Below are 14,103 nucleotides of genomic sequence, written 5' to 3'. Positions count from 1 at the left end.
TTACAGTTTTGAAGGCCATAAAATGCCAAGATGGCACAAAACCCCCACAAATGACCCCATTTTAGAAAGTAGACACCCCAAGCTATTTGCTGAGAGGCATGTTGAGTCCATGGAATATTTTATATTTTGCCACAAGTTGCGGGAAAATTACAAACTTTTTTTTTTTTTTTTTTTTTTTCACAAAGTTGTCACTAAATGATATATTGCTCACGCATGCCATGGGCATATGTGAAATGACACCCCAAAATAAATTCTGCTGCTTCTCCTGAGTATGGGGATACCACATATGTGGGACTTTTTGGGAGCCTAGCCGCGTACGGGGCCCCGAAAACCAAGCACCGCCTTCAGGCTTTCTAAGGGCGTTACAGTTTTGAAGGCCATAAAATGCCAAGATGGCACAAACCCCCCCCCAAATGACCCCATTTTGGAAAGTAGACACCCCTAAATTTAGGGGTACACTAGTGAGACTAGGTAATAAATGGCGGGTGCCCTGAAACTATAAAAAAATAACTAACCAACCAGCGTCACCTGTAACAGTTATATGGTGATCACTGGTGAAAGGGTTAACTAGGGGGCAATTAGGGGGCTTTATGCGGTAGTATATGGGGGTCCCTGGCGCTATAAAAAGCTGCAGCGAACCTAAATACCTACCTGCCTAACTAGCGTCACCTGTGACACTAATACGGCGATCAGAAAAACGATCGCTTATTAGGCTGGGTTCACACTGGAGCGATGCGGGAACGCCACGAATGCGCGGCGGGTTCCCGCATCGCATGCCTCCCGGCGGCAGTTCACACTGCCCTATGCGAACTGCTGGGAGTGTCAGTGAAATGTTACTGACACCCCCAGATCAGTTCGCATATCGCAGTGCGATCTGCAAACTCGGATCGCATGGTGTGAACACCCATGCGATCCGATTCTGCTGCGGGCCAAAAAAAGGGTCCCGTGCGAATTTGCGGCGGGTGCGGCGGGTGCGGCGAATGGCTGAACTCGAATCGCACAGAGATCGGATGTGATTTGCACTGCAGTGCGGTGCGAATCACATCCGTTCTCATAAACCGCTGCAATGTGAACCCAGCCTTAGTGACACTGGCGACGGGGGGTGATCACGGGGTTAAACCTTTATTGGGGGGGTTAGGGGGGTACCTTAGAACTAAAGGGGGCTAACCCTAACTGCCCTAACAGTTATTAGTCACAAATGACACCCGCCGGGTGATCAGGGGGTTAAACCTTTATTAGGTAATAAATGGCGGGTGCCCTGAAACTATAAAAAAATAACTAACCAACCAGCGTCACCTGTAACAGTTATATGGTGATCACTGGTGAAAGGGTTAACTAGGGGGCAATCAGGGGGCTTTATGCGGTAGTATATGGGGGTCCCTGGCGCTATAAAAAGCTGCGGCGAACCTAAATACCTACCTGCCTAACTAGCGTCACCTGTGACACTAATACGGCGATCAGAAAAATGATCGCTTATTAGGCTGGGTTCACACTGGAGCGATGCGGAAACGCCGCGAATCCGCGGCGGGTTCCCGCATCGCATGCCTCCCGGCGGCAGTTCACACTGCCCTATGCGAACTGCTGGGAGTGTCAGTGAAATGTTACTGACACCCCCAGATCAGTTCGCATATCGCAGTGCGATCTGCAAACTCGGATCGCATGGTGTGAACACCCATGCGATCCGATTCTGCTGCGGGCCAAAAAAAGGGTCCCGTGCGAATTTGCGGCGGGTGCGGCGGGTGTGGCGGGTGCGGCGGGTGCGGCGAATGGCTGAACTCGAATCGCACAGAGATCGGATGTGATTTGCACTGCAGTGCGGTGCGAATCACATTCGTTCTCATAAACCGCTGCAATGTGAACCCAGCCTTAGTGACACTGGCGACGGGGGGTGATCACGGGGTTAAACCTTTATTGGGGGGGTTAGGGGGGTACATTAGAACTAAAGGGGGCTAACTCTAACTGCCCTAACAGTTATTACAGTCACAAATGACACCAATGCAAAAAAAAAAAAAAAAAAAAAAAAAAAATGACATTGGTGTCACTGTGACTGGGGGGCAGGGGTAATTGGGGGGGTGATCGGGGGGTAAAGGGGGGGTGTGAGTGTGCCTGGCATGTTCTACTGTGTGTGTGAGTGTTGGTGCAACTTACTGATCCGCTCTCCTCCGTGTCGGAACGAAAAATACCGACACGGAGGAGAGAATACATCACTTCCTCTCCTGTGTTTACATTACAGGAGAGGAAGTGATGTCACCGGGGATTTCTATTCGTCGGGAGCGATCGCGAGGGGGTGGCCATGAATGAATGGCCGTCCCCTCGTCCGGGATCGCTCCCGTACGAATACCGACCGCCGCAGGCACCGGGCGGGGGCCCGATCGGGCCCCCGACCCGCGGGAGGCAAGGGACGTACATGTATGTCCTTATGCCTGCCCGTGCCATTGTACCGACGTACATCGGCGTGCGGCGGTCGGCAACTGGTTAAGTCACAAAATTGTGAGTATATGGTTGTTTACAGTTTTCACACATCCTCCAAACCACATAAAATAATTGGGTGTTTTTTAATAATCTCCCTTACAGAGGGAGTATTTTAAAGGGTCACTAAACACTAAATACCAGGAGTGCATTATTTACCAAGTTTAGAGTTGGGGTGGTTACAGTGTAGAGTTCAGGAGTGCCCTGCATACAGAGTGCAGAGTTCAGCCTTCTTCCACAGCTGCTTATCCCTTCAACGTTCATTCACATCTCACTTTCACCCCCTCTTCAGCTCAGACGTGCACCCCCCCTTCCACACTGCCCCATCTTCCCTTCCCCTCAATAAAATCTCCCCCATCTACACAAGTCTTACTTTTGTTGGTTTATTAAACTGAAGCACCCACCTGGTTTTAGTACCTCCCAGCACACTGTAGGTGGCTTCGTCTTTCTCACTTTCAGGGAGTTCATCCAATAGGAGTGTAGGCATCCGCACTGCACCCTGGGAACCTGCATCTTTCTTCTCCCCACCCTGCATTTAAGGGGAGCCAATCAGGAGATCATATCTGTGGGAGTGTTGGGAGACAAGTTGTCATTGTATACACAGAAGCATGTCTTTTGTGTTTACAAGGGATAGTGGTGAGCAAGGAGCAGAGGGCCTGAGCTAGAGGTGGTGGAACTGAGTTTCACAAAGTTCCGGCTGAAAAAAGTCCTGGTTGTTTACACAATTTTATTACAGTATTACATTATTTGCGATCTACACTTTTTTTCTTTACTGGGTCATGAATCTAACTGAGGCCTTGGAAACATATGATGAATTGGAAAATCAATTTTTAACCATATCTTTGCATATGTTGAGGGGAAAGTTCATGTGACTTCCTATAATCAAGGGGTTTTACTTTTTGTTAAGCAATCTATGACCAAAGGTGGAGGTGGATACGTTTGTCTACTACAGCTATTTGAACACCGATACCGGAAGTCATTGTACACAGAATAGGATTTGTGTTGGACTTTATGAAAAGTGAGAATGTGTTTTAATACTTGTCAAAGTTTTACCCACCCTTTTTGCGGTGTTTGTCTGATTCAATCAACTCTAGTGCACAATATGGTTTTGCATCACTCAGGCCGCTTACACACGGGCGGATTGTCTGCCCAACTAAGTTCGTCAGACAATCCGACAGACAGTCCGTTCAAAATTTGAATGAACGGACTTGACCACACACGATGAGCAGACAGTCCGCTGAAAGCGTGCGTGATGACGTGTACAGCACGTACGACGGGACTAGAAAAACGACGTCCTATACACTGCAATGCAACCTTCGGCCGTGTAAATCCTTTCTGAGCATGCGCCATACTTAGTCCGTCCAACTTGCCTACACACGAGCGGACTGTCCGCTGAAACCAAGTTTGGACGGACAAAATCAAGTTTGACAAAATTACGGAAATTCCGTAAGACTTTGTTCGTCAGACAGTCCGCTGAAAAAGTCCGCTGAAGCCCACACACGAGCGGATTGTCCGCTGAAACACGGTTCAGCGGACTAAGTTGGACAGACAATCCGCCCGTGTGTACGCGGCCTCACTTTTACCCCTTCCTTTCAGGTTAAATCACATATTGCATTGTTCAAAAATGAATTGCATGGAGCCATGGCTTAACAATGAGGCATTCAGGGAGCTTTGAACTTGATCCCTACAACCACAGCTTGCAGACAGGTATTCTCTACCTGCCACAGATACCAAAGGGGAAGAGAAATTTTGGAATCACCAGGGATCTGAGCTGCCACCAATAATCTCCAAAGACATTTCTCCTGCTGGCTCAAAGTCATCCACACAGAGTTGCATGCATCTGTTTCTTCACTGGCAGAGGCACATACTGGAATCGGAGACACCTCAACTCCCACAGCTGCAATTCTGTCTACAGATACTGACACACTTTTTATCTCAAATAGTGAGCTCAAAAACTATGTTCAGGGCTGTTCTGCACACATTGGAAACCCACATGGAGGGCAAATTGAAGCAGGAACTTGGAGAGCTCAGGTACAGATGACCTCCAGTGTGATGACCTTGTAATCTTCCACAGAGGAAATAGACTCTAAGCTGATTGTACTAGAAGCCTAACATGCCATCCACCTCACATGCCCTCAGCTAGTTATGACAATAGTAATGCAGATTTTGGGGAAAATCTCAGCTGCCAGAATAATGTCCAGATTAGGTATTCCTGAATCTACCATAAGCCTGGAGCAGTGCTCTGCTCAATCTTCTAACCAGTGATCCATCCACAGAAATATAGATTGACCGGGTCCACAGGGTGGCTGTTCCCTGTGAAGTGAGCAGAAATAACCTTAGGGATGTACTCTGTTGCATTCATTTTTACAGACTCAAAGAGGAGATGTTACAAAAGGCTTGGAAGAAAAGAGCTATAGATTTTGACTGTGCAACTATATCCTTATGCCTGACTTCTCCAACCACTGGACTACCATCCCCTTATTAGCTGTAGAATTGGGAGACTGAACTCAGGAGAAACATCACTGAACAGCACAAGGAGCGGCTCATGTGACTTACCCACTTTACATCCATATTGAGCAGAATCCAGGACACTATCCTCAAAATTACATCCCGGTGGTACATAGTTCCCCAAGCCTTAAATACGCTCTTTCCACACTCCTCTCTATTGTGTTGGTAATGTGATCAGCAGGAGGGTTCCATGCTGCATGTGTTCTGGAGTTGTCCGATGCTGTGGGACTTCTGAAAGCAAGTGGGTAATGTGACAAACATGGGTGTCAGATCCCTGCCCTCCTCGCTAACTGGCAACGAAGGACCGGCCAACCTCACACCACGTCGTCACTTACGTAACAATGCCACACTCAGCTGCGCTCAGCACAAAGATTTTCCAGTTTGCGGGACCACAATCTAGGTGTGGGCAGCCTGCAAGCGATTGTCACCAGGCTAATTACACAATTAACCCTTTAACTGCCACCACCCCCGTTTTAAAAGACAGAGCCAGGGGGACTCGTAATTTGAGCAGTACCAATTATAATTTTAGAATAAGCGCCTGCATCACACCCTGCCACCACAGACAGGTCTGCTCAGTGCCTTACTCTACCACAGTAGCGCCCTTTTAAGAGACAGGTTCGTTTATAGTTTGCATCAAGAGCTTTAAAGTCAAGGTTAACACTTTTCAACATAAGGATTTATTATGAAAAGGTCAAGGTTGGTGCGAATAAAACATTTACAGAAAAAGGATGTTTCAGAAAATAAAGACAATATACAGCCACAAAGAGATAAGGTATAATTGAGAAGGAAGAATACTGGAAATTAATGTCCGAGGGTTGATCAGAATTCGATCGATGAGCAAAGGTAATCAGTTTCCAAACTTGGCAGATGTTCCTGCTTAGATGGTAAAAGGAGAACTGACCATTGCCTTGGCCTCTCCTCTTTTCTGTCAAATCAAAGGGTGTGTTGACAGCGACCAGTGACCATCGTCTGGTCATCTTGTTTAGGGGTTGGTTGCTGGGAGGTGTCTACACTCATGACCCTGTCCCAGGTACACTTTGTGATAAATATTCATATCTCTGCCTCTCTGCTGTTTATAGACTGCAGATATCCATTTTAGTGGTCAGCGTGATATTTGCTTTAAAGCAAGTACACACATGACAGGTTTCCCATTTCAGGGTTACCTAGGAGGAGTAAGGGGTCCCAGTGGCTTCCCAAATGACCTTACATAGGGGTGTCTGGACTTGAAATGTTAGAAATTATCTGAGGAAAATAAATATGTCCATATTGTGGCTGTGCTATGATTGCTTTGGAAGTTAAAAAAACATGTTGAAGTTTCAAAACTATACTAATCTGTCTGCACTCTATGTGGTTTGAGGTATTTAGGACAGGTATCTGTTGGTTCTCTGAATGGAGAGGGTGACAGTTTTACGACAGGCCTGAATATCTTGCCAGGCAACATGAGCCTTGTTTATTGACCTAGCCTGGTTCTGCTTCCACTACTGAGATAACCTTTCTTTCCTTTTGAAAATTTTAAAAGCTTTGGATTCCTAAGACAGGGAGGAAGGAGTTCAGATTCTTCTGTAATGTTACAAGGTAGCCAAGCTGTCATGGCTGCATTCCACACAACATGGCAACTAGTTACAACACTTCCTGTCCCGGACGTGATATCGTTACAGATAAAATTTAATTTAAATTGACTGATGTTAATATAGCGAATTATCTGGCAGCCTTCCTTCTGCATCTCATCCCACTCTGGACCAAGCGTTATAAAACATCTCTCCTAATCTACCTTTTAAATGCCACAAAGGCATGCATTCCTTTGTTCTGAAAACAAACTTATTTTCCACAGATTAACCTCTGGTTCTGCAAAATGAAAATAGAAGAGATTGTGGTGTCTGCAAATGGGAAAGTGGAACAGTGTCATAAAATCTGGTTCTATTGGAATGATTTTATTTAATCTTCAACATAACAGCTCATCTAGTACCTGTACATTAAAACAGTATACTTGACAGAGGCAAGAGGCCCTATAGAATAAAATGGTTTTGCATTTTTTTTATGTCACATGTTTTTCAAATGTAATTTTTTATGGAAAAAATATACATTAATGAATTTTATTGCACAGAAACACAATAAAATACCCAATGATTTGGTAATATGTAAACGATGATTTCAGGCTGAGTAAAAAGATACCTAACATGTCATGATTTAACATTGCATATGCCTGTGGAATGGCACTAAACTATTTTTTACAGGTTACCAGTTTAGAGTTACAGAGAAGGTCTGTCACTAGAATTAAGCCCCATACACACTATCCGATTTTCTGCTGACTTTTTCCTTCAGATTTACCAAAATTATGTAGTACAAGGGCCTGCCTGATTGCATACACATTGAAATTCCTAAGGTTTGACCTCATATTATATGGTTTTGGTAAATCTGAAGGAAAAACTCAGCAGAAAAACTGAGTGTGTATGGGGCTTAATTGTTCTTGTTCTGATGTTCATGGTGATACCTCACATGTATGGTGCGATCACCATTTACATATGTGTGCAAGACTTACTTTTTTATCATTTATTGCATCCAAAACAATTTTTTCACTGTCTCTTTACATTTCTTTTTTTAGTAACTTTATTGCTATCACAAGGAATAAACAAAATCTCTTGTGATAGGATAGGCCCTGTCAGGTCTTCTATATAGAGAGATCTGGGGTCTCTCCTCTGGCCTCCAATGCATTCAATCAGACACAGATCTGATTGGCTGCTTTCCTGGATGCTTAGAACCAGGTACATAGAGAGGTGGAACCAGAAGTGACAAAATCCTTGTCACGTCTGGTTCCTGGAGTGACAGTGAGGGAGGGACAATGTTGGTTCCTCTCTCTCTGTGCTGTTCAGCCATCACCTGCCAGGCTCTGAGATCGGATGACAGACAACCACCGGCTAAAAAATTTAGCTGTAGGAATCTACCCACTATGACAACTGCAAACCAAGGATGTCATATGATGTCCTACCATCAGCAAGTGGTTAAGGGATGGGCTGACTCATTGCAGTTGATTTACTAAAACTGGAGAGTGAAAAATCTGGCGCAGTTATGCATGGTAGCCAATCAGCTTCAAACTTGTTTAATTAAGTTTTGATAAAGAAAACCTGGAAGCTGTTTCTATGCAGAGCTACACCAGATTTTTCACTCTCCAGTTTTAGTAATTCAACACCATTGTCTTTGCTGACAGGTCTATGGCTTTCTACCTGTCACCCAACCTGTGAACTGCATATGCATTCTTGTTATGGAGCAATGCCTTAATGGTGTTTTCAATTTCTTTACAAGTGTAGGGTGCATTAAGCAAATCCATTAAGGGCAAACTTATGTATAGAAGAAGATTATAATGAATATAAGAAAAAATCTTTTTTATTATTTGGGTATTAAAAACCAATAGATTCAAAACAACACCATAGCAATATACAGTACATCATACACAGAGTATCATGCTCCGAGAGCTAGAAAACATTGAAATAAAGACTACTCATATAGGTTGATGCATTTTGGGAGTCTTGAAGTGTATCCTAACTTCAGAGGCATAGAAAAGACAAGGTAAGGATTTTAAAGGACATACTCTGAAAGAAAGAAAAAACACAGTATGCAGTTTAGAGCGTGAACAAGGTAAGCATCTCATCTGTATTTGGAAGCACAGCAGCCATGAAAGTATATACAGTTAGGCCCATAAATATTGGAACATTGACACAATTCTAATTTTTTTGGCTCTATACACCACCACACAGGATTTGAAATGAAACAAACAAGATGTGCTTTAACTGCAGACTTTCAGCTTTAATTTTAGGGTATTTACATCCAAAGCAGGTGAATGGTATAGAAATTACAGTTTGTATATGTGCCTCCCACTTTTTAAGGGACCAAAAGTAATGGGACAGATTAACAATCATCCATCAAACTTTCACTTTTTAATACTTGGTTGCAAATCCTTTGCAGTCAATTACAGCCTGGAGTCTGGAATGCATAGACATCACCAGACATTGGGTTTCATGCCTGGTGATGCTCTGCCAGGCCTCGACTACTGTCTTCAGTTCCAGCTTGTTCTTGGGGCATTTTCCCTTCAGTTTAGATACTGTTACTCTACTCTGCTATTCTAAAAACACCCATTTAGGGCAAAAACAAATATTTTGCAGTGTTTCCTGCATATCTGCACATGTGAGATACACACTTTAGATACTGTTCTTCTATTCTGCTATTCCAAAAAAAATATTTAGGACAAAAATATATTTTTTTTAATAGCATTTTCTTCATATTTGTACGTGTTAGATACAACATTCGGATACTGTTGCTCTATTCTGCTAATATAAAAACACCCATTTAGGGCAAAAAATGGTCAGAGGTACATCCTCCCTGGACACCCCCAATGGAAGCTAGCTGTGCCCAAGAGGAGGAACTTAACCACCGACTCCTAGGAGTAAATGTAAGGAGAGGGACGGAAATTACCTTATGTCTTTTTCCCTAACATAGGAATCCATGACTAGGCATCAGTGTTTGTCATCTGCAAACAGGCCGCATTTGTGAACCTGAGAGCCACATTGAACTCCTTGTATGTTGGGGTCCCGGCGAATAGAGATGGCCAGTGTCTCTTATTGCCCTCTAGCCCTTTCCATTACTTTTTTAGAACCATTTTAATCCTCAAAAGTTCGGGTTCCCATTGACTTCAATGGGGTTCGGGTTTGGGGTCAAGTTCGGGTCCCGAACTCGAACTTTTTGGCGAAGCTCGGCTGAACCCGTCGAACATCCAGGTGTCCGCTCAATCCTAGTCATGATCACTAAGCTTTCTGATAGCCTCTCATTTATATTGTACTTTAGTCATTACCACCACTGCACCCCCTTTATCTGCCTCTTTAATAACTAGCCCCCTAGTCTCCTTTAACTCATACAATGTCATTTTCTCCTGCTTTGAACCATTTGCTACTTTAGTGGACAAGCTTTTTTGTTTTAATTCAATCAAATCCTTCTCAATCACAGTATGAAAAATATCCACAGTTGAATTCAGGATCCAGAGTGTGAGATAAGTGTTTCAGAGTAAGTGAGGAAGATAAATCACAAAACATAAAAGAAGAGGCATTAGGGCAAGCATTTTGTTCAACAGCAGAGTGAGTGTAATTGGAATCGTTTACCGTCTGTGATGTCTGTGGACTATCCATCTGTTCATCCTCACTTAAAATGCTTACGTGACAAAAGATTTCTCACAAACCTTTGTGTCAACAATAGTATTGAAGATGTCACAATGATAAGTAGGGCAAAATGATAACCCTGAGACAGAAGAGATAGTTCTGAGTCTGTCAAAACTTCATTTGTCAGATTTACCACTGAAACTGTAGTTGGTGTGTCTTGGTTTATTTATTTTTCCTCTGTGAATATTGCAGATCACTGTCTCCTCCGTCCTTAGAGTTGTCTCTTTTTTTTGTGGTATCTTTCTGTTGGATTTCTTTTTCTTTAGAAACCGATAATATGATGGTGGAGTGGCATTTTTTTGACAAATCTGTGTTGGCATTGCCACTGGAAAACACCTTTGCTGAGAAAGCTTGCGGGGTAGATGCTCTCAAAGCTGCAGGGATGTCAGACTGAGACAAAGCACCCCTCTCAACTGTGTCTGAAAGAAAATAACACCTCTGGTGAGCTGAAATTCACCTTCTTAATAGTATTGACAAATCTGTGTCTTTTCTTGAGAACTGACCAAGGTGTTGAGCCATAGCTCCCATTTCTCCTCCCCTATTCATAAACAGTGTTACTCTGATAGTCATCCACATCCTGGAGATGTTTTGTCCTTTTGACCTGTGTAATCTGTGTTTCCAATTCAACTATTATGTTGCAATTTGTTTTGTAAGGTGAAAAATGCAAGTAAATGTCCAAACTTGTGTATTGCTTGCTTCTGATTCTTGATTTTTGAATTCACTGTCCAGGCAATCTTGTTCATACCGAACAATTCGTTTCATCAGTTCAAATGACCAATTGGAAAAACATAGCATTCCGTTCTTTTACAAAGGAGTAAACTGTTGTAGGGATTTTCTTGGTGTGTAGACCCCATGGAATCATTTGTTCACCCAAGTGTTGATTCAAGTTGGTGAGATCCCACCACAGGGTTACCTTTATTTTCATAATGCAAAGAAGCTTGTTAAACTCTGCTTTACAAGCTGTACAACCCAATGCTTTTGCAGAGTCAACTGGTTTTATCTGCATTTGTACACTGTGGTTTTTCAATAAACATGACGATTTTTAGGAGGTTGTGCGAATCATCTTAATGAATTTCTTCTTACAGACAAATTACTGTTTATTGAGGCACCCGTGAGCTCTACTGACATTTTTGTGTATCGGTAGTAGCACTATTTATTGCGTGTGTTGCATTCAAGTGATTGTAAAGTCTCAATTATATATTTTTTTAAATATCAAACATGTTATACTTACCTACTATGTGCAGTGGATTTGCACAGGGCAGTCTGGCTCCTCTTCTTGGGTCCCTCTTCACTGCTCCTGGCCCCTCCCTCTTATTGAGTGTCCCTACAGCAAGCAGATTGCTATGGGGGAACCAGAGCCAAGCTGCAGCTCTGTGTGTCCATTCAGATACGGAGCTGCTGTTCGGCCCGCCCCCTCTCTTCCTGATTGGCTAACTGACTTTGATTGATAGCCGCGGGAGCCAATGGTGTTGCTTCTGTGTCTCAGGAAATCAGGAGGGAGAGTCAGGGATGGCCGAGGAACTTGTAGACATCACTGGATAGAGAGGGGTTCAGGTAATTATTAAGGTGCTGAAGGGGGCTGCTACACACAGAAGGATTTTTATCTTTTTAACTGCTTTTATCATGTTTTATGTCGATGCCTTGTATGGAATAAAAGGAATTTTTACATACTACACAATGAGGAGCCCCTTCTTCTTCTTTTTTAATATATGATTAATTTGTTGGAGTTCATCTTGCCGAGGACCAGTCTCTCCTTTAGAAGACATACTCCTACTGGTATCTATGCCTGGTTTGACTACCTGTAATGGGTGTCAAATTCTTATGGTTAGTAGATTGTTTGCCTGATGGTGGTGGAAGACGCTATCTATCTAACCCAGTCTGCAAAAATTCTCATCACCCACATTAATAGATGATTTTGGTGGTGATCTATGAACATTTAATATCAATCTAATTTTCTTTGGAAAACGTTTATATTGGACATTTATGATTTATTATTATTGCTTCAGCACGTATGTCTATGAATTCACTTATGATTCTTAGCACTATTATTGTTTATGTATGCATATTTGGTTATTTAGAGCGCAGTATGAAATTTATTTGATTTCTTTAACACAATAGATATTAAATGGGTGGGTTACATAACTTCTTCCCTGTAAGAGGATACAATAGGTAGGGTATTTTTGATTTAATCAGTCTCATTCCCTTGAGCTGCCAATAATGTACCTGCCTCATTACCATATTGGTGAAAGTTTGATTTCAAAGTTCTAAAATAGCAATCATGATAAGAGAGTAAAAAGGCTTGGAGTTCATGCTTGGCTTGGGTTAGCTGTGAACTGGTAAATTTGATAGGATGTTCTTTTTTTGGAGATTTCCAGCTGTTTTATATAGACAAGAAGTTTATCTATCTGCTGTAACAGTACTCATGTTTGGAGAAATATGGTGAGCATATGCGTTGTGCTCATTCCACAATTCAAAGTACCTTGGATAATTAGCCTTTTTGGCTGAGACATCAAGTAAGTATCATTATGCTACATAGTGAATTTACCTTTGCTGCATACCTCTCCTACTGTGCCAGGCACTGGCACATGATCTGTCGAGGTTGTGAATTTCATAACTTTCATGACTTTCATGAAATTCAGACTTAGATATGTTCTGCAAAAGTGTGTCAGTCAAAGTTAAATTGATTCCAGAGTATGCAAGGTGATAATGGGAAAATAGAATACAATCTTTCTCTGTGCAGTGTTGACATTTCCATACATCATAGGGCTTTGATGACAAGAGGACTCGATCCAGCATGGTTCTACAAGATTTTTTCTGATCAGTATTAGACACATCTAAGAGACTATCTGGCACTGTGTTGAAGACCCCACAAATAAACAAATAACTTTAGCGCACCTTATTTACCTTTTTCCATTTTTTTTTTTTTTTTCAAAAAAGAGAGCTGCTTTACATTTGTGAGGTGTACATTGACAATCGTATACTTAGCATTGTTAATCTCACAAACTAAGTTGATATACCTGTCAGAATCATCTGTTAGATTTGTTGTGAGTGAAAGCTACTGAGTCTTTCCCAACGTTCAATACATCTCTCTATTTTAACATCCTGTTAGGCATAAACACACATAGAAAGTGTCTATGGGAAAAATTAGGAGGTTTCTGATTGTTAAATGGGTCTCTTGAAGACACAGCACATCACACTGCGAGGCATAGGCTTCTCCCTGATCATATATCGCTTAACTGGGCTGTTAAGCCATTTTATTTCAAAGAAGAAACTTTAAAGTTCATGATTTTAAATGGGTGATCAGAGATACATAACAGTCTCTTAAGGAGAGTAGGCCAAGCTGACCTGGAGTGACAGTAAATGTCATTACCTTGTGGTGTCGTCATAGGCAAGACTTTCATTGTGACTAGAGGGATGTAACGATATGGATGTTCTTGCTGTAATGGGCTGCAATGTCATCAGAAAGAGTCCCAATGAGACAGGCAGTGTATCCTTAAAATGGAAAACTCAACAAACATACATAGAAACATACATAAAAAAACAATAGAAACAAAGTTAAAAATATTTAAAAAATGTACATGTCATCCTTGCGCAGAGGCCATGCTAATCTTCTCTACTGTATATTGTTCCAATTTTAGTATATGTCCTGCTAAAGTGAGAACTGCATATGCTTTCTTTTTTGGACCTGGAGTATCCTTGACTTGCCTTTAGACTGCTCTGGGCTTCTGCTTTTCTAGTTATTGACCTTGACTTTAATCCTGTTCATAATTTGGTACTGCACTGACCATTTATTGCTGACCTTGGCCTGCAAGGGTTTGCAAAATTTAACAAAATATAAAACCATTTTGTTTTCAAACTTTTTGGTCTTTTTTCATTATTTTAACAAAAAAAAAAAAAAAAAACCCAGAGGTGATCAAATTTT

The 14,103-nt window shown here is 42.2% G+C and overlaps 1 non-coding gene across 1 annotated transcript; it reads right to left on the bottom strand.

Moving 5' to 3' along the window:
• Positions 1-13,731: 13,731 nt before the first annotated feature.
• Positions 13,732-13,843, bottom strand: LOC143986247 (U6 spliceosomal RNA). The gene has a single exon (XR_013276460.1). It is a non-coding gene; the product is annotated as a U6 spliceosomal RNA (small nuclear RNA).
• Between the last annotated feature and the right edge of the window lie 260 nt (positions 13,844-14,103).

The sequence above is a fragment of the Lithobates pipiens genome, unplaced genomic scaffold (assembly GCF_037356315.1).
Source record: "Lithobates pipiens isolate NorthernLeopardFrog02 unplaced genomic scaffold, aLitPip1_a1.2 Scaffold_16, whole genome shotgun sequence".
NCBI lineage: Eukaryota > Metazoa > Chordata > Amphibia > Anura > Ranidae > Lithobates > Lithobates pipiens.
The sequence above is the reverse complement of the archived record's forward strand: the minus strand, read 5'-3'. Positions and strand labels throughout refer to the sequence as shown.